Source organism: Triticum aestivum, chromosome 2B, assembly GCF_018294505.1.
Source record: "Triticum aestivum cultivar Chinese Spring chromosome 2B, IWGSC CS RefSeq v2.1, whole genome shotgun sequence".
NCBI classification, from domain to species: Eukaryota; Viridiplantae; Streptophyta; class Magnoliopsida; order Poales; family Poaceae; genus Triticum; species Triticum aestivum.
Genome location: NC_057798.1, coordinates 637,285,624 through 637,296,579, shown reverse-complemented (window position 1 = coordinate 637,296,579; position 10,956 = coordinate 637,285,624). Strand labels below are relative to the sequence as shown.

Sequence of the window (10,956 nt, the reverse complement as noted above, 5' to 3'; positions counted from 1 at the left end):
CAAGGGACAAGGTAACCTAATGCTTTCATGGACATCATCTTGTGTGTGCATCACTCTATGTCTATGGATATCCTTGTTTGTTCCTTGTGGGACTAACCCGTGTAGGTATTGAAAGTGCAACTCACTCCAAAGGATTGCTCCAAATGATCTACATCAACATTGAGCATCCACATCTTCAACACCTACATGAAGTCATCATCGACAAAACCCAAGGTTAGTTCATCGCTCTTTGGGGAGATCTCACATCTAGGGGGAGCTTTACTCTAAAAATTGAGCTAAAGCAACTCTAATGGTGTGAATACAACAATGCTTTATGTAAAAGTGGTAACCCCACTTGTGCTTAAACGCTGAGTATGACCTATGATCAAATGTTCTCATTTGACTCCTAAGTCAATATACTCAAATATAGATGACCTAGTCATCGCTAAATTGCTTGATAGATGCTAGAATTGGTTGTGCATGCTTTGCCACATATTTCATTTGCCATTTTATTGCGTGAGCATGTTGGTTGCATAATTTACTCATTCGAGGACATCCACTTGTTGCTTTGATTGTTTGGTTTATTTTCTTTTGCCAAGTGGATGGACAAGAATGCCTAAGAACCTTCTCTAGCTATCTATGCTTTTATTATCTCAAACTCTATTCATGCTACATCACAAAATTTGATGAAGTCAGATTCGAACCACTCTGTGTGAGGAGCACTCGGAGTCCCTGATTCGTCATAGACTTAAACTTCCAAAACTTCTTTGTGCGTTTCGGTCTGACCGATTCATCCATTTCGGTCATACCGAGATCAGTAAGTCGATCTAGGTTTTCAATCTCGGTGCAACCGATTTGAACTCTTCGGTCACACCGAGTTGTAGTAACTGCTGGCAGTTATGCATCTCGGTGCCACCGAGTTGTTCCACTCGGTCACACCGACAGGGTCAGGCTATATATATCCCCGAGCAAAAATTTGGAAATTTCTCCAAACCCCTTCGCCCGCACTCAGCCTGCTCTGCGCCCTGGGTCTCCGGATCGTCCTCCTCATCGCCAGCTGCCTCCCGCCGCTGGTCTCTGCTGTCGTCAACGGGAATCATCTCCGCCGTTGCCGCCGTAGCAGGTCCATCACCGCACTTAGGATATGGACTTGATCCTTGTGCTAATCTCACTCCGATTCCTAGCACATTGTTTTGGCATGTATCGTGCCATGATTGAGATCACCCTATCCAGTGAAATCACTCCATAGTTTAGTTGTGATTGAAAATTTAGGGTTAGGTTTCCACCGAAATCACCTCGGACCAACCGAGTTGAAGAAATTGGTTCCACCGATTTGGCTCAGGCTAGTGCACATGTGATTCTCGGTCTGACCGAGAATTGCAAATCGGTGTGACCGAGTTCAGGACTTTGTGAAACCCTTCCAGTCTCGGTGCCACCAAACTATGACTCGGTCTGACCGAGTTCACTAGTTTAGGTTCCAAAAGCTGCTTCGGTATCACCGAGTTTTCAAATCGGTGGATCCGAAATGTTTTCTGTGGAAAACTAAAACTAAGTTTTTGACTCATTCTTTTGCAAAAACCTCTGTATTTTGTGATGCTCATCCTATCTATCTGATCTATATCTATTCACAGGGTCTGCTGTCAGTGTTTGCATCATGTCAGATCAGAGTGACAATCAGAGAAATTTTGAGGAGCAGGTTCAGATGAGTGAGGGCACTAGTCCCTCTAGCAGCTATGATGATGGTAGCAGGAGCACACCCAACAACTTGCCAAAGGCAGCCACCAGGGCCAGAAAGAAGAGAACCTCAGATTCTGAGGATGAAGACTATGTGGCTGTTGAGGATGAGGCCACCTCAAAGAAGAAAGTCCTGAAGAAGGAATATGGCACAACTGCTTCCACTAAGCCAGGAATGCAGAAGAAGGCACCTGCAAGACGGATTCCCACTTCCAAACCTAGGAAGGTTGCCACTGGTGAAACCATGAAGTTCACCATTGAGTCTGAAGATGAAGCTGCTGGCCAAGACAAGAAGAAAAAGAGAGTCAGAACTACCATTGCCAAAGTACTTGGCAAGCCCTCTATGAGGAGAGACTCTGAAGATGAAGAGGAAGAGGTTGCTGCACTAGCACCTAAAGCTCAAAAGCTTATGGGAGATGCTATCAGGTCAGGGGCTGCTCCATCAAAGCCCAAAGAAGCTCCCAAGGCAGCTGCTCCAAAGCCCAAAGTTGCACCCAAGTGGAATACAAGGAATATTCCTACTGGAGAGAAGAACAAGGCCCCAGTGCCTGAAGCTGCTATAGAAGAAGAAGAAGATGATGATGAGTCACATGTCTTGAGGAGGTTGAAGCCCAAAATTCTAGATCACAATGATGTTCATCCAGTAGCTGAGGACATGAAGCTCAGGAAGGATGCAGGACTCAGACAGTGGAGATTGATTGATCCCTATGCAGTTAGGAGAAGAACTACTGTGGACTAGAGGTTCCATACAAAGGAACAACAGGACTTCTATGAGACAGTGTTTCTTGACAAGAAGCCTATAGTCTGTGATATGAGATGGGTGGAATGGAAGTACATCAGGGAAAATGAAGAGCATTATCCTGGAGTCTAGGATAGTTTCAAGTCTTGTGGAGTAGAGGACTTTGTTGGGCAGAAGCTCACAAAGTGGAATGATGAGCTTATTATGCAGTTCTACTCCATAGCTCACTTCTACCCAGATGGAAGGATTGTCTGGATGTCTGAAGGTACTAGGTACCAATCAACAGTTGAAGAATGGGCAAAATTGATCAATGCTCCTAAGGAGAATGAGGATGACTTGGATGTCTATGCCAAGAAGAAGAAGGATCACAACTCCATGGCACATATGTACAGAGAGGTCCCAGATGCTGCTGTTGAGACACACAAATTTGGATCAGTACATTACCTTCTGTCAGGTTTGCCGACAATCAACTGGATCCTTAGGCATACTCTATTGCCAAAGTCAGGTGATCACAAGATGATCAGAGGCCATGCAATTAACTTGCTTCACATATTTGATGTGCCTCAAAAGTTCAAAGTCACGAGCCTAATAGTGGAAACTATAAAGATGACAGCTGCAAATCAGAAGAGAAGTTGTGGGTATGCCCCACAGATCCAGGAGCTAATCAACTCCAAGATGGGCACTGGCACATACCTTTTGGACAAGGAACACATGCCCATCTACCCAGACTTCGGGGACAACACTGTGGTAATGGATGAAAATGAACCATCTTCTGTGCAAGCACAAGAGAAGAAGGAGAATGCAAGGACTGAAAAGGCTGCAAAGATGCCAACCATTGATGAGGCATCTCAGTATTTCCTAAAGAGCAAGCAAGATCAGCTTGGCTACTTGATTGCCTCACCTCTGAGGATTGAGAAGGGATTGGCCACCCTGACTCAAAACCAGGAGAGCTTGGAGAGGATCATGGAGCAGAAGTTCTATGATTTGGATGTGAAGGTCACTAAGATATAGTCAGTTGTTGAGCAACTTCAGGATGAAGTGCAGGAGAAGAAGGGAAAGTCTACCACTGATGCTTTTGCTAGAGTGCCCAGAGTACAGAGATCAGCTATAGTGCCTGTTCTAGACACCAGAGCTACATCATCTGCACCAGCAACAGCTTCAGTGCATCCAGCTCCAGCACCCACTCCACCTGCTCCATCTACATCAACTGATGCCTTCGTCCTTGGCGTTTTATCTACACCACCACCTGAAGACCAAGCCTGAGAGTCGATCTAGCACTATGCATTTTTATGGACTTTTTGGTAACTTGTTTCCAAAGGGGGAGAAAATGTATAGATCATAGGCTTCGAAAGAGAGTGTTGCTTTTTGTTCTCTCTTGTTTTTGGTGGTTGAACTTTGTTATTTGTGCGCTTGATACTTTATGCTTTTGTGTGATACTTGGATGATCATGTGGTTGATCATATACGATGCTACCTTAATGCTTATTGGATGACATTATCCTTTTATATCTCTATATGATCATTCACTTTGCTTGGTGATGAGTGCATGCATTTAATTATTATCATTTTGAGTGCTCCACCAAGATGTATGTGACATGGAAGAGTAACCCATGATCCTAACTCATTGTCCATTTGCATTCCAAAGCAAATCTTAAACTATGCACAAATTTAGGGGGAGCTCTTGCTTTTCACATACTTCTCAAAGCGACAATATTTTTCACTCTTATCATTTGCTGAAGCTTTGATCTATATGTTGTCATCAATTACCAAAAAGGGGGAGATTGAAAGTGCAACTATCCCTAGGTGGTTTTGGTAATTCCTAACAACATATGGCTCATTAAGCTAATGCTATTTCAAGATAAATATTTCAGGAAAGCTCAATGATTGGCATGGAATGGATGAGAAAAGTGGACCCCTCAAAATGCTAAGGACAAAAGGATTGGCTCAAGCTCAAAGCTCAAGACTCTACATTTCCTATTTTAGTGATCCAAGATCACATTGAGTCTATAGGAAAAGCCAATACTATCAAGGAGGGATGAGGTGTTGCTTAATGGCTTTATTGCTCAAAATGCTTAGTGATATGCTCCAAAGCCCTCAACTACTTTTTCACATCCACATATGACCTAAACCAAAAGTCAAACTCGGCCCCACCGATTCTTTCTATCCGGCGCCACCGAGTTCAGATGTCATAGCCACTGCCACAAACCCTAGGCAAATTGGTCTCACCGCTAGGGATCTCGGTCTCACCGAGATGGGATTGTAATCTCTCTGTTTCCCTTTGTAACATTTCGGTCCCACCAAGATTGCAATGTAAACTCTCTGTTTCCCTTTCGTAACATTTCAGTCTCACCAAAATGAGCGAATCGGTCCCACCGAGTTGACCTGACCAACTCTCTGGTTAGCTTATTACCAAAATCGGTATCATCGAGTTTGTGTAATCGGTCTCATCGAGATTATGTTATGCCCTAACCCTAACCATACGGTCCTACCGAGTTGCATGTCGGTCCCACCGAAAATCCTAATGGTCACTAGATTTGCTGAATCGGTCCGACCGAGTTTCTCAATTCGGTCCCACCGAGATTGGTAAGTTGTGTGTAACGGTTAGATTTTGTGTGGAGGCTATATATACCCCGCCACCTCCTCTTCATTCGTGGAGAGAGCCATTAGAACGAACCTACACTTCCAACTTACATTTTCTGAGAGAGAACCACCTACACTTGTGTTGAGACCAAGATATTCCATTCCTACCATATGAATCTTGATCTCTAGCCTTCCCCAAGTTGCTTTCCACTCAAATCTTCTTTCCACCAAATCCAAATCCTGTGAGAGAGAGTTGATTGTTGGGGAGACTATCATTTGAAGCACAAGAGCAAGGAGTTCATCATCAACACACCATTTGTTACTTCTTGGAGAGTGGTGTCTCCTAGATTGGCTAGGTGTCACTTGGGAGCCTCCGACAAGATTGTGGAGTTGAACCAAGGAGTTTGTAAGGGCAAGGAGATCGCCTACTTTGTGAGGATCTACCGCTAGTGAGGCAAGTCCTTCGTGGGCGACGGCCATGGTGGGATAGACAAGGTTGCTTCTTCGTGGACCCTTTGTGGGTGGAGCCCTCCGTGGACTTGCACAACCATTACCCTGCGTGGGTTGAAGTCTCCATCAACGTGGATGTACGATAGCACCACCTATCAGAACCACGACAAAAACATCTATGTCTCCTATTGCGTTTGCACTCTGCAAACCCTTCCCTTTACATTCTTGTAAGTTGCATGCTTTACTTTCCGCTGCTCATATACTCTTTGCATGCCTGCTTGAATTGTGTTAAGATTGCTTGACTTGTCCAAAGTTGCTAAGATCTGCCAAGAACTAAAGTTGGGAAAAGTATAAGTTTTTATTTGGTCAAGTAGTCTAATCACCCCCCTCTAGACATACTTTAGATCCTACAATGGCTCGGTTGGGTTACCCATACCCGTATTGATGAGAATACCGTTATAAGGGGACACGATCTCTGCTTCGACAAGACGCGTCAAGAGAACCGCCTCGCATTACGTGCGGTAGCTGGTTGTGAAAAGCGGTTCGAATAATGACCGGACTGTGGCATGATGTCATGCTATAAAAAGCTGTCAGAAGATTAGATTTGTGGAATATTATAGTCTCTATGGTGGAATATGGAATTTGTTTTGCAGAGACGGACACGATCTTTGTGTTCTAACTCTCTTACGAAGAATTTGGAGAAGGAACCCACCTTGCAATGCCGAAGACAATCTGCATGCCGGACTCATCGTCATTGAAGCCTGGTTCAGGGGCTACTGAGGGAGTCCTGGATTAGGGGGTATCCGGTCAGCTGGACTATATACTTTGGCCGGATTGTTGGACTATGAAGACACAAGATTGAAGACTTCGTCCCGTGTCCGGATGGGACTCTCCTTTGTAGGGAAGGCAAGCTTAGATATTCAGATATGTAGATTTCCTTCTCTGTAACCGACTCTGTGTAACCCTAGCCCCCTCCGGTGTCTATATAAACCGGAGGGTTTAGTCTGTGGGACAAGAACAATCATAATCATAGGCTAGCTTGTAGGGTTTAGCCTCTACGACCTCGTGGTAGATGAACTCTTGTAACACTCATATCATCAAGATCAATGAAGCAGGAAGTAGGGTATTACCTCCATAGAGAGGGCCCGAACCTGGGTAAACATCGTGTTCCCCGCCTCCTGTTACCATTAGCCTTAGACGCACAGTTCGGGACCCCCTACCCGAGATCCACCGATTTTGACACCGAAAGTTGGCGATGTCATTCTGCGTCCGAGGGACATGCTCTGCTTGTATACCGTCAAAGCGCTCCTCCAGTTTCCTCACCTCATCTACATAAGCTTCCATCAATGGGCTTTGATAATCTTTGTTAATCTGCCTGACGATGAGTTGTGAGTCGCCCCTGACGATGAGCTTTTTGACTCCGAGGTCCGCCGCGATCCTAAGACCGGCAAGCAAACCCTCGTACTCGGCGGTGTTGTTAGTTGACATCTCCCGGGGCAAGTGCATCTGGATGACATACTTGAGGTGCTCTCCGGTGGGTGCGACAAGCAGCACACCAGCACTGGCGCCTTGCAGCAAAAAGGCCCCATCAAAGTACATGATCCAGTTGCGGCTTGTTTCCTTGCCGGGGAGAGTGGTCTCCTGCACCTCTTCGTCGGGCGTCGAGGTCCATTCCGCAACAAACTCTGCCAAGACTCTGCTCTGAGTCGTCTAGGTACTTTCAAACTTTAGACTGAAACTTGACAACTCCAGGGTCCATTCCACGATCCTTCTCGTCACATCTGGGTTATGCAGTATCCGCTGCAATGGGAGGCGGGTGACCACCGTGATCTCGTGTGCTTGGAAGTAATGGCGCAGCTTCCTCGAGGCCATAAAAAGCCGAAGAGGAGCTTTTGCACACCTGAGTACCCCGACATAGCCCCCTGCAGGAGCGAGCTGACGAAGTAAACTGAGTGCTGCACCATTTTCTTCTTCTGCGCCTCTTCACCCGGTCGCGTGGGCCCTGTTGCACTGGCGTCAGCCTCTGCCGGGGACCCAGTCTTGCCGGGATTGAGCCCTGCCGGAGAGGGTTCCGGCTTGCCATCTGTTGACTTTTCCACTGCTGCTGCTTCCTCGTCGACCTCTCTCTGCGCCACTAGTGCGACGCTAACCACCCATTTGTTGCCGCTAGATACATTAGCAACGGTTCTTGTGGTTTAGGCACAACTAGCACTGGGGTAGAGGAGAGGTATTTCTTCAAATATTGCAGCACTGCCTCGGCCTCCGGGGTCGACTCCACTGGCCCCGTTTTCTTCAAGATCTTGAAAAAAGGAAGGGCACGCTCTGCGGACTTGGAGATGAATCGTCTCATGCTGGCAACGCAGCCAATGAGCCAACGCACGTCCTTGATCCGTTTGGGTGCCTCAATCTGCTCAATGGCCTTGATCTTATCTGGGTTTGCTTCAATCCCGCGCTGGGACACAAAGAATCCGAGAAGCTTGCCAGACGGGATGCCGAAGACACACTTCTCAGGGTTCAATTTGAGATTGATCTTGCGCAGGTTTGCAAATGTTTCCTCCAGATCTTGCACAAGTGTTGCTTTGTCCATGGTTTTGACCACTATGTCATCCATATAAGCTTACATATTTCTATGTAGCTGGGGCTCAAAACCAATTTGGACCGCTCTTGCAAAGGTTGAGCCAACACTCTTCAACCCGAAAGGCATCCATAAAAAGCAATACATACCACATGGGGTGATGAATGCTGTCTTCTCCTCGTCCTCTTTCATCATGAAGATCTGGTGGTACCCTGAATAGGCGTCGAGGAATGATAACAGGTCACACCCAGCCGCGGAGTCAACAATCTGGTCGATGCGAGGTAAAGGGTAGGGATCCTTTGGACAAGCCTTATTGATGTCTGTGTAATCAATACACAGTCTCCACTTCCCGTTTGCCTTGCGCACCACTACCGGATTGGCCAACCACGTTGGATGGAGTACTCCTCTTTCTGATCTCCTCCGTGATGAACTCCTGCCTTTCCAGAGCTTGCTTCTTGACCTTTTTCTTGACAGGCCGCGCATGAGGATAGACAGCAAGATGGTGCTCAATCACTTCCCTGGGAACACCGAGGATGTCGGAGGCTTGCCATGCAAACACATCGACATTCGCCCGTAGGAAAGTGACGAGCTCACTTTCCTATTTTGCTGTAGAGGGTGGAGCTTATGGTGAAAGCTCCCCCTGAATCGTCCTCCTTGACGGGCACCTTCTTGGTCTCTGGTGGTGCAGCTCTGGATTTCTTACTCTTGCCGGATGTTGGTGGGAAACGACACCTATGGGATCACAAGAATCCCAACTACGGTTGCGGGGCGCGGGGTTGTGAGAAGAGCACGATTGGCAATTGACACGAGGATAGTTTACCCAGGTTCGGGCCGCGAGGATGCGTAAAACCCTAGTCCTGCTTGGTGGATGTATTGAGCATTCTTGAGCCCTTGAACTAGCTACGGACGCTGTGTGGTTCGAAAGAGCCGAATCCTTTTCCTGTACGCCATGGGCCTCCTTTTATGGGCGAAAGGGGCTGCCACAGTGGCACACAGGAGGTGGAAAGGCCAATAGTATTGCGAGCTTATCACTCATTACAGGACAAGATGCATTTAATGCATGGCTTAGGTGTCCCCCACTTTATCGGTGCCGGGAGCGAGGCCCGTCCCGTCCGTCGCCGCTCCTCCTCGCTTTGACACGCGCCCTGGCTAGAGATGTGTGCAGTGGCATGTAGGTAGGTAAGCAACTGAGGTGGCGCGATGGTGGAGCCTCCATGAAGATCTGCATGCCGCGAGTTGGCTTGGAAGCTGCATGTTGCCACGCAGGTGCCTGCCCAGCTGGTTGGGCTGGCAGCTTCATGCGAGCGGCGGAGGGGAGTTGGTAGGTGCGGGCCTGGCAGTGGCCCTGCTGTCACCTCCGGCAAGGGTCTTGCCGGGTGGCCTGGCAAGGGTCTTGCCGTGGCGCGCTAGCGTCCCCGGCAAGGATGTTGCCGGGGGTCTTGTGGATTTCTTCGGTAAGGATCTTCACGAGGAGTGCCGTCTCCCAATCCTCATCTGATCTTGAGCATTCTATGTCTTCACAAAGATCTGCATGCCACCACAGAGGTGCCTCCCGAACCCTGGCCCAACGTGGCTGTTGACGTTGGAGGCCGTGGATCCAAGGGTGGCTTGCTCTGCTGGTGTGGACGAGCTCCCCCGGCAAGGGCCTTGCCGGGGCTGCTGAGGTTGCCCCCGGCAAGGATCTTGTCGGGGAAACCTGCTTTGTCCGTTTGCACTTTGTGGCCTTGGTCCTCGACGTTGCTTTGTTTGTCTCGAGTCTTTGGCTTCTCTCCGGCTTTCCTCCTTTGCCCTGCTATGTGCGGCCATGGCGCATGGCTCCGACTGCCCATGCACAAGTAAAGGGGTCAAAAGGAGAGCCCCTACTTTTGTTCACCGACACCAACAAACAAATAAACATAGAAAATAGCAATCCAACTATGTAGGGCTAATGAATATGAATCAAATCATATTGTACTATGAATCATTTTCATTTTGTACGATCCAACATGAAGAGAAAGGCACACCAAAAAATATAGGGATGGTAGGCATCTAGGGAAGTCAAACAAAGCATCTTGCTTTGTTACACGGGAACTGAGAGGTGAGAGCTTTAGCCTTCCATCATGTTCGCATGCCCACCTTTTGTTCCTCTTCATGTTATAATGCATTTTTTTGCTAAAGCGATTTAGGAAACAAAAAGGAAGAGGAAGGAGTGACTAAGAACGATAGGAATGAGACACACAAGGAAATACCAAACTGAATTTCCACCTCAAGACTAGAGGTGAAGAACCAGTAAGTTAGGCTTTCCTCTATGTTATCACTCCCACTGCTCTTAAGCCCTCTCTTTCTTCCTCTTCCTATCTCACTTTTGACATTCCACATCAAATTTGTGCACACATATGTTTGCTTTTAAAGCTTCAACAAGCAACCATGCCAAAAAGGAATAGGAAGGAGTGCTTGAGAACAATATAGGAATTGGAGCCTCGGGAAACACCGAAGTGAGTTCTCACCTCCAACGGTAGAGGTGAAAACAAAGCAAGCTAGACTTTCCTCCATGTTCCTACTCCCACTGTTCTTATGCTCTCTTTTCTAACACTTCTCGGCTCGCCTTCAAGCTCTCAAGTTAACCAAATATGTGAACTCATGTCTTGTTGGGGATATGACCCCAGGATATACTAGGGTCGGGTCACCAACGGCGACTTACAAGGAGCTGGGCCAGGTGGGCCGTATTCTACTGAAGATCATCAGGAGGAGGATGAGCCGCCCTCCGCTGGGCCGGCTCATCGCACTACAAAAAAAAGACACATCCGTGACATTTTGGGCCAAACGAGTTTTTTTTCTGTCATACATATGACACTTCTATGACGATAATTATGACAAAACTCGGTATCATCATTGATGTGGTGGGCTCCTACTTCTATGAC

General features: G+C 47.4%; 1 pseudogene; it reads left to right on the top strand.

Moving 5' to 3' along the window:
* Positions 1-1,957: 1,957 nt before the first annotated feature.
* The window catches only part of LOC123039343 (uncharacterized), an 87,638-nt pseudogene continuing 78,639 nt past the window's right edge, over positions 1,958-10,956 (top strand).